Source organism: Cavia porcellus, unplaced genomic scaffold (assembly GCF_034190915.1).
Source record: "Cavia porcellus strain 051 isolate PalLab524CR breed Dunkin Hartley unplaced genomic scaffold, mCavPor4.1 scaffold_11, whole genome shotgun sequence".
In the NCBI taxonomy this organism is placed as follows: domain Eukaryota; kingdom Metazoa; phylum Chordata; class Mammalia; order Rodentia; family Caviidae; genus Cavia; species Cavia porcellus.
The window spans coordinates 84,561,685-84,580,366 of NW_026947494.1; the positions used below are offsets into that span (position 1 = coordinate 84,561,685).

Below are 18,682 nucleotides of genomic sequence, written 5' to 3' on the forward strand. Positions count from 1 at the left end.
TGGTGGGAATATAGACTGGTGCCACCATTGTGGAGGTCAGTCTGGAGATTCCTCAAAAAGGTGGGATTGGAAGCCCCATTCTACCCAGTTATTCCAGTGCTAGGCATATTCCCAGAAGAACTGAAAACATCATACCACTGTGATATATATGTGCACCCATGTTTACAGTAGCATGATTTATGATAGTCAAATTTTGGAAACAACCTGTCTAGAAACTGAGGAATGGATAAAAAAGTTGTGATATTTTTATACAATGGAGTACTACTCATACGTAAAGAATGATCACATTGAGATATTTATAAATAAATGGATGCAACTTGAAACCATGTTCATAAGTGAAATAAATCTAACTCACATATATAAATATCATGTAGTCTCCCTATTGTAGGAAATGATAAGAGTACATAAGATTTTATGGTAATCATGATTCCCCATTACATTGCTTTGAAGCTTTATGTTTTCATTCATTAATGGAAATGATTTTTTCTGTTTTGTTTGATTTTAGTACGTGTGATTATATGAACAGATATTTTGAAGAAAACAAAACATTGTGGAAGCCATTGCTGATTTAATATAATATTGCTTTGAAATCCTACCAGGTTTTTGTTTTCCTGTTTCCATTGGTTCTATCATGTTGTGTCTTATTAGATTTTAATATATATGATAGCATAAATAAATTCTTATGGAAAATGAGATAATATAGTAGCCATTGTTCACTTTCTGTTATTTGGTTCTGAATGCCCTGTAACATTTTCTTTTTCTTGAATGGTTTTATACTATTTTGTTATGCTTGGCAGTATTGTATGTGAAGGTATGCCCAACTATTTCAAAAAAAGAAATTTTGGTAGCTACTGTTTAATATCCGGTTGTCTTGTGTTGAAGCACTGTATTGCTTATATTGTTCTGTTCTGATCTGCTTTGTTATGTCCTCTTTTGTCTTAATCTCTTTAAAATAAAATAAAAAATAAAAAGTATTCTATTTCTAATCTGTAAAATTGGGGAGAATAATGCTTCCTACTGGGAGTTGCTGCAAACTGAAATGCAGAAGACCTAATGCAACTCTGGCAGCCAGTAAGTGCTTAACAGGGTTTTTTTTTTTTTCTTTCCATGCCATTCTTCCCACAACCTCTATTATGTGTCCCTCAAAATCTTGTGTTAGGAAGATGATTACATCACAGGACACTCTATTCATCAGTGGAATTCTTGAGCTTAAAAATATAAAGAGAACATAAAGACTCAGAAGCCAAAACTAGATGTTTGCCTACAGCGAGCCACATCTGTTCAACTTATTTAATGTTGATTTTTAGACAGATGCTTGTTAAGTCTCAGTGACCCAAGTTGAGCCCAAACTTATGGTCTCCAGCTTTACTGTCTCACAACATTGGAAAGCTTGTATTTACCACCATGTCCAGATAAAAGCTCACGTATATATGCATTGATGTGAATCCATAGCTATATAGTTACTAATAAACATATGGCAGATAAACTATTTCTTACCATATTATCTAAAACATCTGGAAATAAGCATGCCAAGAAAGTTTATTGTATAAATATATGTAGTATAACATAAATGTACATTATGCACATACATAGCTGTCACTAAGGATAGTTATAAACAATAAAAGAAAATACAAATATGGGTTGGGACATTAATCTACTGCATATCTCCAAGTTCTTCCACAAAATAGTCTATAAATTGATTACATTGATATCACATAATCAGCAGTGTTTTTACTTCCATATTACCAGCCAATTCCATAATCCTAAAAGCCATGTGAGACAGAATGCTAAAAAGCAACGAAGCTAATTGCAAAATGGAAATGTGACAAGACAAGTATATCTACAACTACTGAAATGTAGTATAATCAGTATATTGAAGACAGGCTCTTCTTTTGAAAGAAAAAACGATTCAGAAACCCAGTGCCATACAAGACAAAAGTTATTACCTTTTTAAAATGAGAGAAAATGCTGGCAAAGCCAAAGGAAGACAAGAAAAATGTCAATAATTTAATCAGAAAATATAGGATGAATTCCATCATAAATAGGAAATAATGTATCAAGAATAAAATTGAATTTAAAGACATTAAGACTACAGCTTCTACTGGACCATTATACTATTAGATAAAAGAAGTTGCATAATCTAGTAAGGATATAAGTTCTATAGTATAATACAGTATCTGACTGTAAATATGGTTCAGCTTTGACTTCAGGACAAGTATATATAAGAAGACAACTGTGTGTAATGATAAGAAAGCTCCTTTCTCACAGAATGTGCTTTGTCCCTGATACTAGTAAGAGAATTTCTCTCTGGTCTTAACAAAATAATATAGCACTTGCAGACAAAAATACAGCCAAGCAGCCCTGCACTGGGAGCTAAGATGGAGAAGACCTCCATAGTCACCATCTCCTTGCCCTGCTGCTGAAGTAGACAGGAAGGAAGGTGATGCACACACTGAAAAACAGTAACATGGCAGAAATTTGGTTTCACTGAAGGTGTCATCCAGGTTCCTGACATCTTCAGTGGTGACCTGGAAAACCACAATGAAGCTGAGCATGATCAGGGAAACCAGTTATCTTAGGACAAAGTAGAAGACGGTCAGAGAACCATTGTTGCACACTATGATGATGAAGCCATCCTCAGAGTGTGCATCTGTGTCAATGTAGTGTGGATTTGTTCCCACCCAGACTCCACAGAGAGTGAGCTAGATCAGGATGCAGATGAGGATGATGTATTTTGGTGCCTCTGATACCATCAACTGCCTCATTCTTCTCCCTGGAGCAGTGACTTTAAAGGCCAGCATTTCAGTGATGGTTTGGAAATAGAGACAGGGAAGACAATTGCAAATGTGATATGCTGGAGGATGCAGGTGACTTTGTTGGGATGATCAATGAAGAGCAAGGAGCAGAGGAAACAGAAGGTGAAGGAGGTGAGCAGGTTGTAGCTGAAAACTTGGTTATTGGCCTTGACGATGGGAGTGTCTCAGTGCTTTACATACATGGAAGAACCAGAGCTGTGAGAACATTGAGACTCAGGGCAGTGCCAACCAGTACTTTTCCCAAGGAGGCTTCATAATCTAGAAATCTCACAGCTTCTTGTGGTTTCTCTGAGTGTTTGTGTATTGATTAACCAGATACTCCACACAGTGATCCATACCTACTTTCATATGCTAATAATTTCTTTTTGTCACAGATCCATCCCTAGAAAATCACTGAATTTCAACTAAATTGTCACTTTTTAATTTTTTTCTTTTCTTTCTCTTTCAGAATATGCGACTGATCTCACAAATTTTGAGACATATTCCAAGCCCTTTTAAATTTTATTATTTTGATTAACAATCCTCTTAAGTCATTATGTCACCAAGGCTATTTTCTGACTTAAAGTCCTCTTTACTCAGTGTTACAAAACTCTGGATTCTAGGCATGCATTACCACATTTCATTTTCTACCTGCTTCTGGACCCCCCAAAAAGATAAGTATATTAAGCATAACTTTTAAATAATATTATTTGGTGTGTAATGTCCTTTTAAACCTGACATATTCATAAAAATGTTCTTTTTTACACAGGAATAAAGGCTCTCCCTTTATTACTTCCTACACTGTTATCTTTTATTTGATATAAATCAAGTCTTCACAAGTGATTCCCAAGATAATCAATGTAAAATCTCATACCTGGAAGTCCACATAATTTGGTGGCAAAATACCATACATATGAAAACACATATTTAATATTAAGCCATTCCATTTTTGAGTCTCTCCAGTTATGAACTTGCTTTCTGCAACCACTTGCTTAAACTTTATTGTCAAAGAGGTATTTCAATGGTTTAATTCTGGTGTCTTTCAAAATGGCTTCAGGTCATATCACTACATATTTAATGATTTTTAACTGTTACAAAATCAATTTTCAAAATTTTGTGTAGTAGAGTCTTATCACTAATGTGTATAAATGGTTTTTTTGGTAAGTATTAGATTCCATAACTAGGAAATCCAATATAATTTATTCACTTACATGGATATTATACCTAGAAACTAATATCACTGGAAAATCCTATCCTTTATATTTGTCCCTTTTGAGTGTAATTTTTGCATACTTGTTTTGTCTTCATTGCACTGACCATGATGAAGAATGAAATGTGGCCTGACCCCAGCCCAGGATGCACTCACTGAGACTAAGGCTGGATTCTGCCTTGCATGGGCCCCAATGGAGCCATGCACTTCATCTGCAGAGCTGACAATTCCAAGCACTGCACTGCAGAGATCTCCTGGCTCCAGCTACCTTTTTCAGATACAGGCCTGCTTGATATGCTGGTATCCTCCTGGGTTCAGCTCCCAAGCCTCAGTGACATGCTCTCCCCAGGATGTTCATAGTGTCCCCAGGGGTATCAGGAGGCAGCAGCAACCTAGGGCTCCTGGTGAGTCTGGGGGCTTAAGGACAGAGGGCACTTCCCCCTTTCTTCTCTATGACCCCAGCCCCATTGCACCCACCCACATCCTGTCTAGTGGGGCCACACGTAAAATCTGTACCCTGTTTCCTGATGCAAGAAAGCAGCTCACACATGTGGCATGCCCAGTGAGGTGCTTTTACAACTGTCCACTTAATCATCTCAGAAACTCCTGGGGAGATGTTTCATTGTCTCTTTCAAGTATAAAGGAGCAGAGTCACAGAGAAGGTAGACGGCTTGCTTAGGACCATATGTATAGTGTGGTGGCTAATAGGTGCTGATCAGAATGCAAACTGAGGTTCGCAGAAGAAAGCAAATACACACCTGGGGCTTACCCCTGATGGGTAGGCACCCCTGGCTCAGAGCTGCCAAGCAGAACAGCCTGGTACCTAGGCCAGCTCTTTGGCAGACCAGGCCCACTGCAAGCTCCGTCACAGTGACTGCAGGAGGAAACCGGCATCCAAACACATGGAGGACTTAGGCATGCCTAAGTTGAAATAAGTGAGCTCTCCTCTAACTGTCCTACCATAGGGTGGAGCGTGACAGACATCATTCATAATCCAGGGCCAAATTCAATTTCTACCCATTTACAACATGAACATGCCTGTCTCCAGTGTGTCCTCCTAGAGATCATCCTGCATCTGGCACTTGCTCTGCCAAGGGCCAGTAACACATGGCATACAGGGAGCTGAGAGCTTCCGGTCCCCAGCAGAGCCAATGAGGAGCCACACTGCTCAGAGCTGGAAGACAATCAGTGAACATCAGAGGGTAGAGGGGTGCCCTCTTTCCCACATTGGTAGGGGTCCAGAAAAGTCTGGCATGGGAGGGGGAGCAAAGCCAAGATGGCTTTCTGCATGGCCTTTGGGTGACAGAACAGCCCTAAGGAGTGAACAGACAGATAGTGCACGTACCAGGTGAGCAAGAGCCCAGGGCCACCCAGCTGCCAGAATGTCCCCTTCCATACTCATGGATTCAGCTCTGCCCTGCCTGCAGTGGCCTGCTGAGTCCAGGCCCTTTCTGCATCTTGGCTGGGGAGCCTGCCAAAGGCCCTTGGCCTGTTCTCCCACCTGTCAGCAGTAGGTCAGAGGATATAACGAGGGAGGAAAGGGAGCAGAAAGGGCTCTGCAGCCAAGCACAGCAGGTCCACTGCACTCAGGGCCTTGGGAGACAGCACGGTCCCTAAGTGCAGACTCCCTGGGAGCCAGGACTTCGCTGCACTGCCATGATCCTTGCTTCTCGGGGTCTGGGGACAGTGACAACTAACTCTGGAGCCTTCTGTTTAATAACTGATGTATACTACAGATATATAACATACACGGAGAAAAGGACAAACACACTAACTCTAGTACACCTTCCTAAGTGATGCAGAGATGAAGAAATCCAGTATGAGCAGTCCCAGGACTCCTAAAAATCACTTTGCAAACTGCTGTTAAGGTCTTTTTCCATTCACAAATGAGGTTGTCCCAACCTGGGTCAGGCTGCATGGAAGGAGGATGTCTGTCAAGAGCCATGCAGCAGCTTAAGGACTGTGCCAATGATCAGAGCTTGGAGGAATCAGCTTTTGACCGTGGGTCTGACTGATGGCCTTGAACTCTACCAACAGAAGAAAAGAAAGGCTTTCTTTGTCTTGCCTGGATTCTGTAGGTTCCCAGTGAGTCTCTCAGGAGTGTTCCTTGGTGATCCCTGGCCTCCACACTGCCCCAGGACTTTTGAAGGGCCATAGCTGCAGACCTCTCCCCACATGTGGAGAGATCCACACAGAAGATCTCTTTCCTGCAAAAAGATCCATGACACCCTGAGATACCGGTAACTTGCAAGTTTACACACATGCAGTGCCATGTCCAGTGAATCCATTGTTTAGAGCCCTCTTCTGATTACAAATTCACTCCACAGGTATGATTTGTCTCAGAGTATCACTTACCTCTGCATAAAGATGGAATAGTTTCCCTGCATTAATTACAGGTGGATATTCCGTGAGTCTGCCATGTATAATCATCCAAAGGACTTCCAAAAGTGAAGGTACTTCAATACTGGTTGGGAAGTAAAAATGATGGATTCCTTTGTAAAAACAAAAGGCACAAATAAAAATTAAAAATTTATTTCATTTTTATTATTACTGCTTGCTATATTATAGAATGCTGTGGTTTGTTCAGCAACTTCCTATGTAAATTTAACATACCTTGATTTTTCAGAACCTCCCACCCCTCTTCCTTTACCCGCCCCTTCCCAGGGATATCCTGTACCTGTTTCCAAAGTCTGCCTCCCTGCTTTCCTGTCACCCATCTTTATCTGTCAGTAATTTTTTTTCATTTCTCAAATAAGAGAAAACATGAAATTTAACTTTCTAACTCTGGATAGTTTTACTTCACTTGACAGCTTCTAGCCCCATCTATTCTCCCTATAACTGTCATGATTTCATGCTTCTTTATTACCAAGTAAAAAAAATATAGATTTTGCAAATCAACTTTTCTAAAAAAAATAACAAAGGTCAATAACAGTACAATTATTCCTCCATCAGCATTAGTGAGCTCACCAAACATATGTCATCTGATTATCACTAAATTATGACTTTAATTTTTCTATCAACTTGAAAGTTTTTCAGACTACATGGTTTGAAGATGATCAAAGGTTTTAACAAGAACTTCTTTTCTTAATTCTTTTTTCTCGTTTGACATAGGTTTTCCTTGTGTAATTCAGGCTTCCCTGAATACAGTATGTGTTACAGGCTGGCCTAGAACCTCAGTGATTTGCTTGTTTCACACTTCCAGGTGCTGCAATTGTTACCACACCTGCCTAGCCAGGCCTCCTAATAGTCACTTAAAACACACTTACAATATACTCTTGACTTTAACAAATCTGAATTGACCCCAGGACATGGAATTTCTCATGTTGTAAACTGCACTATAAATAAGGATGCCTTCATGGGCCTGTACAACTTTGCATACAATCACTTCTTTGCCTGCTCTTAAGAAGCAACATACAAGGATCACAAGCACACAGTGAAAATGGAACTTCGTTCGTGCTTCTGTCTTACTCTGCAGCTCCACCTCTCTCTCTGTACCCCGTGAAAGGTAAACATCAGGACGATGTTGCTGTTCACAGAGGTGTGAGTGGGAAGGGTGAGGTCTCAGTGACTCACCCAACCACAAAACCATGGCTTCCCTGGGGCAAAACAGAGCTGCTGACTTAACTCAAGGCATTTTAAAAGCATGCAGATTCATACTACACTCCCCACCAATTTTCCAATTACAGATACAATAAAAAGCATCACAATACTTGTAAAAGCAAATAAAATGTCACTGTTTAAAAGACCCTCTCCTTCCTCCCAAAGTGTACCATGATCTACACTGACTCTACACTCAATCTTGTTTCATTTTGCTGTTTTATTTTAGTACATAAAGTATCTTTTATCCTCCGTCATACAAAATCAAAATTCCAAAAAGTACTACTTATAAGGTACAGCACAGTGACAACACAGTTTTAAATTCCATGATTGCATGACAAGTTTTAAATCTCTGAGCTCACTCTATGTTCCTGATCTATCATTTATCCCATGGTTGTGCACTGTAATTGAAAGCACGAAGGACACACAGTGCCACCCCACACACTCTGGCAGGACTTTGGTGCATAAGAGTCCCAGCCACGGTGCAGCATCCAACATTGCTTCCATTCATCAAAAACAGATTTTGTTCAATTTCCCAAACTGAAAGAGTTATTTGTGGTTTGAGTTAAAGAAGAGTCCAGTTAAAATATGAATACATTTTTCATTCAGTGGTAACTTAGGCCAATGCATGCACTCCCAACCATCATCTGACCTTTGTGACTTGTACTGTTTTTGTTTTTTTTTTCTTTTTATCAGTACCAAGGATTGAACTCACAACTGCCTGCTTGCAATGCAGGTGCTTATGCTGCTGAGCTAAATCCCCAGCTGACTTGTCCTGTTTCTAAGGACTCACAATGCCAAGGCTTTTGTCTTGGCAGGCTTTTGTCTATCTTTCTCCTTTCATGGTGGTTATTATTTTTTTTTGCTCTGTGCCAGAATGCAAGTCAAGGAAAACACAAGAAAGAAGAAAACAATGCTTTCCTAATAAAGATGGGCAGAGAAGTTTAACAGAGATGAGGGGAGTGTGAAAAAAGAAACAAGGAAATATCATGTACAGGTACAAATTCCCTATGATGGGTGTGATCATTACATATATTAAATTATATCACTATAATTAATGTTTAAAAACAATATTTAATATTACAGTTGTTGTTAAAGAAAGAACTGATAAAAACATGAAACGCACTAGAAAAGCTACATGTTTCAACAAAAGAATTCACAGATTCCTTGGCAAAACAAAAATACTTTAATTTATAAGTTGCAATTTCTTTAATGAAACTACTTTATAAATGTGCTGCCTCACATAATGAGGTCTGTCCAATAAAGGTGGCAAATGTGAGTAACTGGTATATATAAGTATGTTTCATACACATAGGCATAAACTATTTTACTCTAGGCAAATTTTAATTCAACTATACTTTTTGGTTTTTAAAAATTTAAAAAAAATTTTTAAATTTCAAAATGAAATTAAATCTTAACAATGCAAAAAAAATCCTACCAATGAAAAATTTGCACAAATGCAGCTGGAAAAAGAAAAAACTGAAGTCATTTGAAACTTCTTTATAAATTTCCTCAAACCAAACAACTTCAATCCACATGCTTCCACACCTAGACAGCACATAATTCCAGGAGACCAACTGCTTCTATACCAAGAGCACAGGGACAAGTCCAGGACCTGGAGCACACTGGGAATCCTGGGAACTTCTCCTCATGCTAAGGGGTACTAGAGACCTGGGGAAAGGGAAAGACTGCACAGTTCTGTAACCGCCTCTGTGGTTGTCTGTGAAACAGTGATGATAGGAATGATTGTGATGTGTTTTCCAACATTTCTCACTATGTCTCTTGTACTCCATTCCTTTGTATACAATTTTCAAGAGAATCAAATATATGCACTGTGTTAGAGAGACTATTTTAGGAAAAAATCTTCATTCCCAGGAGACACTCCAGAACTCTGTCCTCATGCTCATCACACCTCTGATCAAGTCATTTTATTTAAAAATTATTCCATGTACTAAATACACTGAATTTGAAGTGGCTTGTGTGATTTCACCTCAGTAAAAACAGATATTGGACACAAAAACCAGTCAGTGTCTTCCTACAGAATGTGGTTTGAAAGCCCTGCCATGAATTGGGCTCTCTAGGACTGGTTACAGGCAATCTTTCAAACCACTTCCTACTTTCCCCTCCTTGAGAAACTTTCTTCCAGCCTAACTGCTCTCATGCAGAGGGATGCTGCTTACTTCCACCATGCACTTCTGCCAGCCCTTGTCATGTGCTGGGCCTAGCTCCACACCTCTAAAGCTCAGCACTTTGTCACAATTCAAATCTTACCTGGTCCTGGAAGTCCTTGCTGATCTCTTTCCCACTTCTATCATGAAGTATGAGTTGCCTCTTCTGAGCCCCGGAACACTGCCATGGTCAGTCATCCCTTCACAACTCTCATCAGGCGTCTTCTGAGTGACAGACCCCGGCGTGCTGAAGACTGGATTTCCAGAGATGGTATCCAAGGCGTAATGTGTGTGTGGACACGGTTACACAGTGGTAAAATCTCAGCAGGATTCCTTATGATTCGTCACACCACATATAGTGACTCAGTCCCAGGACATCAGCCAAAACTCACAGGGTGGAAACCGATGGCAGTAACCTCTATCCACATCCTTGTTCATGTCAGCAGCCACCTGACACAGCTACATCACTGGTTTCACTGAGACAGCAACAGCTGAGTTCTCTGTCAAGCTAGAGGAAATGGAGAAGAAAAAGGGTCACAAGTCTAAAAAGCCTGCACTGTTACATATTAAAATTCCACAGCACGATGGAAGTAAATGAGTATCAATGACCAGGAACATACTGTCTCTATTAAATGCAGAGAGAAATCAACTCTGTCCACCAGACACAGCCACTCATTTTTACAAACTGGGATGCTGGCTCCCTTTTTTCCCTTTTGTTCTTTTCTCCTTTTCCCTTTTTCTTTTCTTTTGTCTTTTTGAGTGGACAGAAGTCATTGCTTTAATTCTGTTTAAGAAATGGCTGTTGCACACCCCATGGCAGAGTCACCAGCTGGCTTCGCTTGCAATTATTTACAAAAATAAATGTGAAAAAGTACCAGCTCTTTTGTGACCATGGAATCAATCTGACAACAGTTAAATGTATCTGACATATCTTCAAAATTGTACCAAACGGATCTGGAAACACTTGGTTTGGTCTAAGAAATGAAATGGAAGTTGGAGGAAGAGGCTGGCCTTGCCCCGAGCTCTGGGGGTCCCAGGCCAGCCCCGCCTGCACTATCAGCTCTGAGACCGAACACACAACACCCAAAATCCTCTCCTGTGGAACATTCTCATAGCTCTCATAGGGCTCCAGGGCAAACAAATACAAGACTGTAACAAAAAATGACACTCCAATTACAGACACTGTTAGGAGCAACATTTTGTTCACAGATGGGGTTAGGAGCTCAGTAGCGACCACCAGGGTACTGGCTTTCGTACTGGACTGGCACAAATCTGCAGCTGCTATTTTCGGGTCCCCAGAGCTCCTGCTCCAGCTGAGCCCATTCCCGTTTGTCTTTAGTGTCTTACCTGCTCTGATGTCTGGGGGTAGACTCCAGCCCCCTGGGTAGATGACACAGGGCTGCATATTGTTGTGGGAAATTTGGCTTCCACCTCAGGGGTTGGACTGGGGGAGATGATGGCACTGCTCTGGCAGGGGACTCTTCAGTCTGAGCCTTGGCAGTGGCCAGTGATCTGAAAGACAACAAAACATGGTACGGGCTGTGGTATTTGAGTGGGTGCATGTGAACCTACTTGCTGTGCTAAGCACTGGCTAGGCTGTTGACAAGTGACTTGAGAGACCTTGTACTTGGAGATCCTTGGTGGTTTCAAGGGTCCCTGTGGACCTGATGGGCTTGTGCTCTCAGGAACTGAGAGTGCACTGTCCTAGGACAAAGGGCTAGCTACTAGTAGGTGCTGACCTGTGAGGAGCAGAGCCCAGACAAATGAGGGAAGCAATATTCATAGAGTCATGCTGAGTCTGGGATGCTCTAGTCGCCTCAGCTCCTCCCATAGTGGCCCATCTGCCCAACCGTTTTGAAGCCCCTGTGTCCCCTACTGCGTGGGCCCCCTGCCACTCACCTAGACCCAGCTCAGAGATCCAGGACCTAAGGGGCACGCGCCTCCCCCATGGACATATCTTGGTTTCCGGGAGCCTAGTCCACGTGGTGCTGCTTCTCCTGCAGGGGCTCTCCAAGAGCAGGGGAAGGGGTCGGCTGTGGACGCTGCTCAGGGGTTCCTACTGCGCACCCATTTCCTTACCCTCCGTATTCTGAGGCAGTGGGTAACCTGGGCAGCCTGTTGGCTCACAGTCCTTTAGACACAGCAGGCAGTGGGAGTGGATCCCAACTGCCAAGCACTAAGCCTTCTGCTGCGCATGCTCTCCAGGTGCCCCTTCCTGGCACGTGCGGCCCTCCACCCGGTGCGTGTGGCCCTCAGGCCCGCCACCTGACGCAGGTGCTGCTTTCCCCCGCCCGAGGCCCCACCTCTTTGTCGATGGCCCATCCCTAGCGCTTGAGCCAGTGGCACTGTTGGCCCGCCCCTGGCGCTCCCGCCCCGCCCCTTGTGCTCCCACCCGCCCCTCGCTCTCCCACCCCGCCCTTTGTGCTGTGCACAAGGCCCTTCCTCGTGCCTGTGGCCCTTTCCCACTGCCTGTGCTCCCTACTAAACACCTGTGGCCCTTACCTTGCCCTTTCTTTGAAATTCCATTCAACCCAGCTATTTCCCTTTTGGGTGTCTTCATTAAAGACATATTACAGCGATCCATGCACACCCATGTTTACAGGAACACAATTCATAACAGCTAAACCTTGGAAGCAGCCTATATGTCCACCAACGGATCAGTAAGGATAAAGAAAATGTGGTAGCTATACATAGTAGAGTACTATTCTGCCATAAAAAGAATAAGCTTGAGTCACTTGCAGGAAAATGGATGCACCTTGAGATATGTTAAGTGCAATAAATAAATCAGACACACAAGCTTAAATACAGCATGGTTTCTCATCTGAGACCAAAGTAAATGAAGAGCAATATAAAAAAATGACAGGAAACAGGGAGATAAATTTTTGCAGACAGGAAAGGAAGAGACGGAGGGAGAGGAGAGAGACGGGAAGGGGAGAATGTGTGCAGTGCACACCAACTCCCCACAAACACTGTAAATGTTACGCAGGAAAATATGTGGACTAAGAAAAACTAAAAATGGAAAACACAGTGGTGACGGGGAAGACTCAGGCCTTTCTACTCCAGGACACATTCTGACCCTTGCCTGTGCTAGAATAGATGTTTGTGTTTAAAGAAAATAGCACACATAAAATAAAAGGAAGTTCTGAAGGAAATGGAGGCCCTCAGCTGTCTTGGCCGCCCTCTTCTGCTGCCCTCAAGCCAGGCAGTGGGGCTGACAGCCCTTGCAGAGCTCCTCGGCCAACACAGCACAGGAACTGCACAGAAAGCAGCTTTGCTCCTTCTGGGGTATTCCAGCCTTGGAACAGCCAGGTCTGCCTGCTGGAGGAGGAAGTGGGGACCCTGGGCTCCCCAGTGTACACACCTCCATGAAACCCTAGGAGAGAGGTCCTCATGCTTTTCTGAGCATGACCCCATCCCCTGATCCTAGAAACCTAACTTCAGCTGGCCAGAGCTTCGGCCCCAGTGCCCCACAGTTGAAGCTCTCTGCAAGGGTGGAGGAGTATTAAGACTCTGTTGCTCCACGCACAGGGCCCCAGGTCTAGCCCTGGAGAGCAGGAAAGGACAGTTCCACAGAACTCAGCAGACAGGGAGGGCACAGATGGGGGGGGCCAAGCAAGCAGCCAGGTGGCTTGGCAGTGTGCCGCATGACACAAATGCACACACATGCTCTAACACACCTGTACACACACGTGCACCTGCACAAACCTCTCCCACACACCTGTATACACACACGCAAACGTACCCACCTGCACGCCTCCCAGCACATGGTTTGCCCTCACACACAGCTCCCCGGCTGCTGCCATTTCTGTTGTCAGACCTGCTCTGCTAAGCACTCAGGCACCTCAGCACTGTCTTCATGCCAAGGCCCCACACCCAAAACTGTGGAGTCAGAGCCACCCAGTCCCTCTCTGCCAGCTCCTGGGCAAAGGCCCAAAAGGGCCCCAGCTCCACCACACACCCCTGACACTGAACAGACTCAGGTAACAAATGTGCCCTCCTGGCCAAGGAACTGCCTGCGTGACACTGGCACAGGCAGAGAGGCAAAGAGAGCCCCCAGATACCAGGCTGCAGGGAGCTGACCCCTAGGGTACAGCAGCTTACCCCAAGGGGACAGGCTAAGAACAAGACCTGTGATGCCTGACCAGGCCCATCACCAGCCAGGACCCACACAAGAGAGACAACAGCAGTGGGATCACCAAAGGGTGTGCAAGGCCTGGCCACACCCACTCCAGGCCCCACAGGTCATCAGCTGGCTTTGCAGTGTGGCCAGGGAGTCCTGGATGTCAGGCTTGGGATTGCCTGCATTCAATACTCACTGCAAAGCCCTGAAGTGACACCCAAGCCTGAACCACGTGTGACATTCCTAGCAACCCACAGTTGGTCAGGGAGACTTCAGCAGACAGGGTCAACAACACAGTAAACTGAGCGGTACCATGGGGACCCCACAAAGGGTGAGACCGAGGGCACCACTGGCTGGCAGCAATCGTTGCCCTGTGCCAGACACTTCAGAGACAGAAAGAGGGGTGTGGGTACAAATTTTGAACCAGCACAGGCTCAGGTGGACAGTGCAGATGCAGGTGCGCTGGCAGGCGGACCTCAGGCACAGGTGTGAGGACAGGTGCAGGTGGAGACAACTGCAGGTACAGTTGCACCATGGCCTGGGCTACCCTTCTCACTTGGGTTTCTTTAAAGAGCTTCCTGTCTCTGCACCTGGCTTGTGACTTCTTGTGAGCTGGTCCTGTCCCACTCTAGTGCCGGCCCAATCCAACCAATGTCCTGGCCCTGACAGGGTTGGGGACAGGCTAGTGACCCTGCTGTGCCAGCAAAGTGTCCCTGGAGGCTCCACTGGGGCTTTGCAAATCAGTATCCTCACCCTGAGCTAAGGCTGCAGACACCAGTAACCAGGGATGCTAGGGCCAGGCAGTCACCTCTTGCCCCTGAGCAGGAAGGGCTGGGGGAGTCCCACGAGAGCCCATGGAATTGAGAATGCAGGAGGAGGACACAGGGAAGGAACCACAGGAGCAGCACCGAAGCTTCCCATCCTGGAAGCAGGAACAAAGTACCCACTGCACCACACAAGCACTGCCTCCCGAGTGCCACAGGACAGCTCATAGCCTACAGGGACAGCAGCTTGACATGCAGCTTTGACAAAGGGTGGAGCCAAGGAAGAGGGACTTGGCAAGGATCACACTACCAGAACCTGCACTTGGAGGGCGGCTCTGCCTAACAAGCAAGAGTCTTTGTGGTCACTATCACCTAGGTCCACACCTGTCAATTCTGGATACTGCTAGGAAGGAGTCCAAAGGTGCCACACCCCTTCACTCCATCCCCTGTGGAAGGATCCCCCAGCCTAGCCCAGCCAAGCCCCACTGTGACTACAGAGCCCTCTGCTCTGCCAAGAGCTCCCAGAGCAGCCATGGTGCGAGGTGACAGAGGAACAAGGAACACGGAATCCTGTGTCACCCTGGAGCACCCCAAGGTGCGCACCAGGGAAGTCTCACCACTTGGGAAGAAGCAGTCATATCCTGATGGCCTTGTTGGTAAACTCACAATGACAGCTCCCCAGTGAGTCCACCCCAAAAGTGTCCTCTGGGCCTCCAGGCAGCAGCCAAGATGTGAGGCCCGGGAGCCGGCCATCACCCCCCTGCCTCTGGCCCTCAGGGAACAAGGCCAAAAGCATGGCGGGGAGGGTGCCAGGCAGCTTCAGGGAGATGGGCACGTGTAAGTGGGAGTGCACACGTGTTAATGGACGCACGATGCACAAACAGAAAGGAAGCAGAGTGGTTTCTGAGAAGGTGCCCTGCAAGGACCCTGTCCTGCTTGACACGCCACATTCGCTAAGGAAGTCCCAAGCAGCTCTCAGTGCCCAGGGGCCCTGGAGACCAGTGTGGGGTGAAAGCAGGATGCAAGGCCTGGACGGAGCCATGCATACATCATTACCGTGCATATTTCTCTTCAAAGGAAAACCCCAAACCAGTATTCCAGCACACGTGCACGTGCATGCACACATGTTCACAAACCCCCACCCTCGAGCTCTGGGCAAAGACAATGGTCTGGCAGCAGGGAGACTCTGCCCACTGGTGAATGAGGTCATGGCCACCCCATTCCCTTTATTCCTGCTCCCATTGGACAAGGACTTCTGTCACCCTGGTGCTAATGTACTCTTGGTGGTAATGATGCATGAAAAGTAAAACAGTAAATAAATACAACATTTAAAGTCAACAAAGAGGCCAGTAAAATCAAATATTTAAAAGTCAGTAAAACATGACCCCACAGAGGAGAGAATGCTGTGGGTAAACAGCCAGGAGCAGGACTCTGAGGGCAGGGGAAGGATAGGGAGCAGGTGAGAGGCCGCGAGGATGCACAGTCTCTAACACAGGCATAGCAGGAGGGGTAACCTGCACCCATGCTCCTCTGATGAGGTGATGGGCACAGACAGCTGGGTGTCCATCCAACCAAGGGTGAAGTTCGCAGGGTGGGGGCTATGAAGGGCAAACCTGCAAAGGGAAGAGGGCGAAAGTACGGGGAACCCAAGGCATAGCCCGAGCCCTCAGCAGGAGTTCTGGAGCTGAAGGACCTGCTGGGACCATGCTCATCAGGAAGCCTCAGCCATCTAAGAGGGAAGGAATAAGCAGTGGGGGGGGGGTGGTAACAGGCCATGGGATCCTGTAGGGCACCGGTAACATGCGAGCAGGGAGAAGGATCACCATCACCAAGGCGAGGAGAGCACTTACTAGGGATGAACCAGCATCCAGAGGCTGGGAGATGACAAAGACCCAGCCTGGGGCCCAGGAGGAACTCAAACCAGGAGTAGGCAACAGAGGCCTACATCCCTGGACCCAGAGAAAGATGGCGATGGCGCCACAGGACCCCACCTGATGGCAGTGGCAGGAGTTCTCAGAGCACAGAGAGGGCCGATGTCCCCTTCAGTGGGCTTGGGGTGACTGGAGATGGGGAGCCCTGGTCATCATTTCCCAAGCTGTGCTGTGATAACCACAGAAACCGTGCAGCAGAGGCCGGCAGTGGTGACCAGTGCGGGACTGTGTACAGCAAGACACACTGCAGGGCACTTGTGGCCTGTGCAGCTCTGATCCACAATGTCCCCCGGGCCTTGTGTGCCCCATCATGCTCAGCGTAGGTCCAGCCAAGGTCACAGGTGTCGAGACTGAGGCTGAGCATCAGGAAGCAGCATTTCCTTTTCTTTCTTGCAGTTCTACAGATGGAACCCAGGGCCTTCTCGCTGCATTGCACCCCTGGTACCCCAGGGTTTGCTTTTGTTTGTTTGTTTTTGAGGCAGGGTCTGACTAAGGCTGTAACTTGCCCAGCCTGGGTTCAAACTCACCATCCTCCTGTCTCAGCTTCCCAAGACCACAACAGTTAATCAGTCAGAGCTGGGATTTGAACCCATACCTACCCAGCCCCTTCCACCAAACAGGATGAGGGATTCGCACCTGATAGCCAGGTCCATATGCTCAGAGCCCATGAGCTGTCTTGAAACTAAAACACCATGAGGGGACAGGCAGCAGTTGCCCCACGTGATGCACAGATGGCTCCCAGCCACCTCCAGAAGGCCACGTGGACCACACCAGCCTCCCTCTGCTCTCTCGAGACTGCTGGAGAGGCCAGGGCTCCGCTGCAAGCTACAGCTGTCCTAGGGGCTGCAGGGCAAGGCCCAGGGCTCCAGGGCCCACCCTCCATCCATGCCCAGAACCACTCCTGCCAGGCCCAGGCCAGGGATAGGCTCTGGCCACCCCACAGCAGTACAATGTGTGGTCACCCCCAGTCGACAGGGGATACTGAGGCCATCATCCAGGCACAGCAGAGCAGAACCAGGAGCCCCAGGAGCGCCATAAGGCAGGGCAATGCCCCATACCCATCAGTCCCTGGCAGAGGAGCAAAGAAGGGGACAAAGCAGGGAGGCCATGGCTGACATCCATGGCCACACTGGCAGCCCCCTGACTGTCCTCTTCAGACCTCTCCTCACCCTGCCCCTCAGCCCGCGTTGCATCCAGGAAACCTGCAGCTAAGACCCCAGAGGAGAGATGGGTAAGTGGAGCTGGGGCTCTCCACAGGGCCCAGCACCCATCAGGGTGATCTGAGCCCCAGCACAGTGTGATCTGGGGCTGCTCCGCAGGGGCTGGGGCTACAGTGCTGCTGGGTTCCAGATACCTCACCGCCAGGTGACATTAAGGGTGTTTACTACATCCAGGTGACACACACACTCCACAGTGGTCACTCCCAGCCGACAAACACTGAAGCACCAGTCACACCCCCTGGGCATCTTTCTAGAATGCAATGGTACCAGGCTGCCCCACACATCTGTCCCTCACCCTGGCACCTTGAGAAATGTCCAGCTTGGCTCCAAGGCCTGGCACCAAGGCTACAGATGGGCAGAAACATGAAAGTCGCAGTGAAATCCCCCAGGGGGCAGGGACCAAAGGAAACACAAAGAGGACTGGCTCCTGGGAGAATAGAGCACCCCAACCAGGGTGCCATTCCCCAAACATCTTGCCTTGGTTACTTGGTTTTTTTAAAGAGAAAAAATAAAATAAAATTTCAAAACAACAGAGGACTAACCATGACTAATACACTGAATACTGTGATCTTTAAATCAGTTACCAGAAACACAGGATGATTTGTTTTCTTTTGAGATGAGATTCTTACTATGCAGCCCAAGCTGACCTTGAACCCTAATGGATCCTCCTGCCTCCACCTCCCAAGTGCTGGGATGACAGGTGTGTGCCCCCACACAGTTTTGGTGTGGGCTTTTTATATTTTGTTCTTGGGTGCTGTCACCATGGAAGCTGGCAGCAGGCACTGTGCTGTTCCTGAACCTCCACTTCCCCTCCAGGCCAGGTGCGCCTTAGGACAACGCTTCCTTGACATCCTGTGACTGCTTGTGGCAAGGTGGC

The 18,682-nt window shown here is 46.4% G+C and overlaps 1 long non-coding RNA gene across 1 annotated transcript; it reads right to left on the bottom strand.

Annotated features, from left to right (window-relative positions):
• Nucleotides 1–1,534: 1,534 nt before the first annotated feature.
• LOC106027811 (uncharacterized) lies at nucleotides 1,535–11,278 on the bottom strand. The gene is made up of 3 exons (XR_010050668.1): nucleotides 11,118–11,278; nucleotides 9,874–10,278; nucleotides 1,535–6,497 (listed from the first exon to the last, which is right to left on the bottom strand). It is a non-coding gene; the product is annotated as an uncharacterized LOC106027811 (long non-coding RNA).
• Between the last annotated feature and the right edge of the window lie 7,404 nt (nucleotides 11,279–18,682).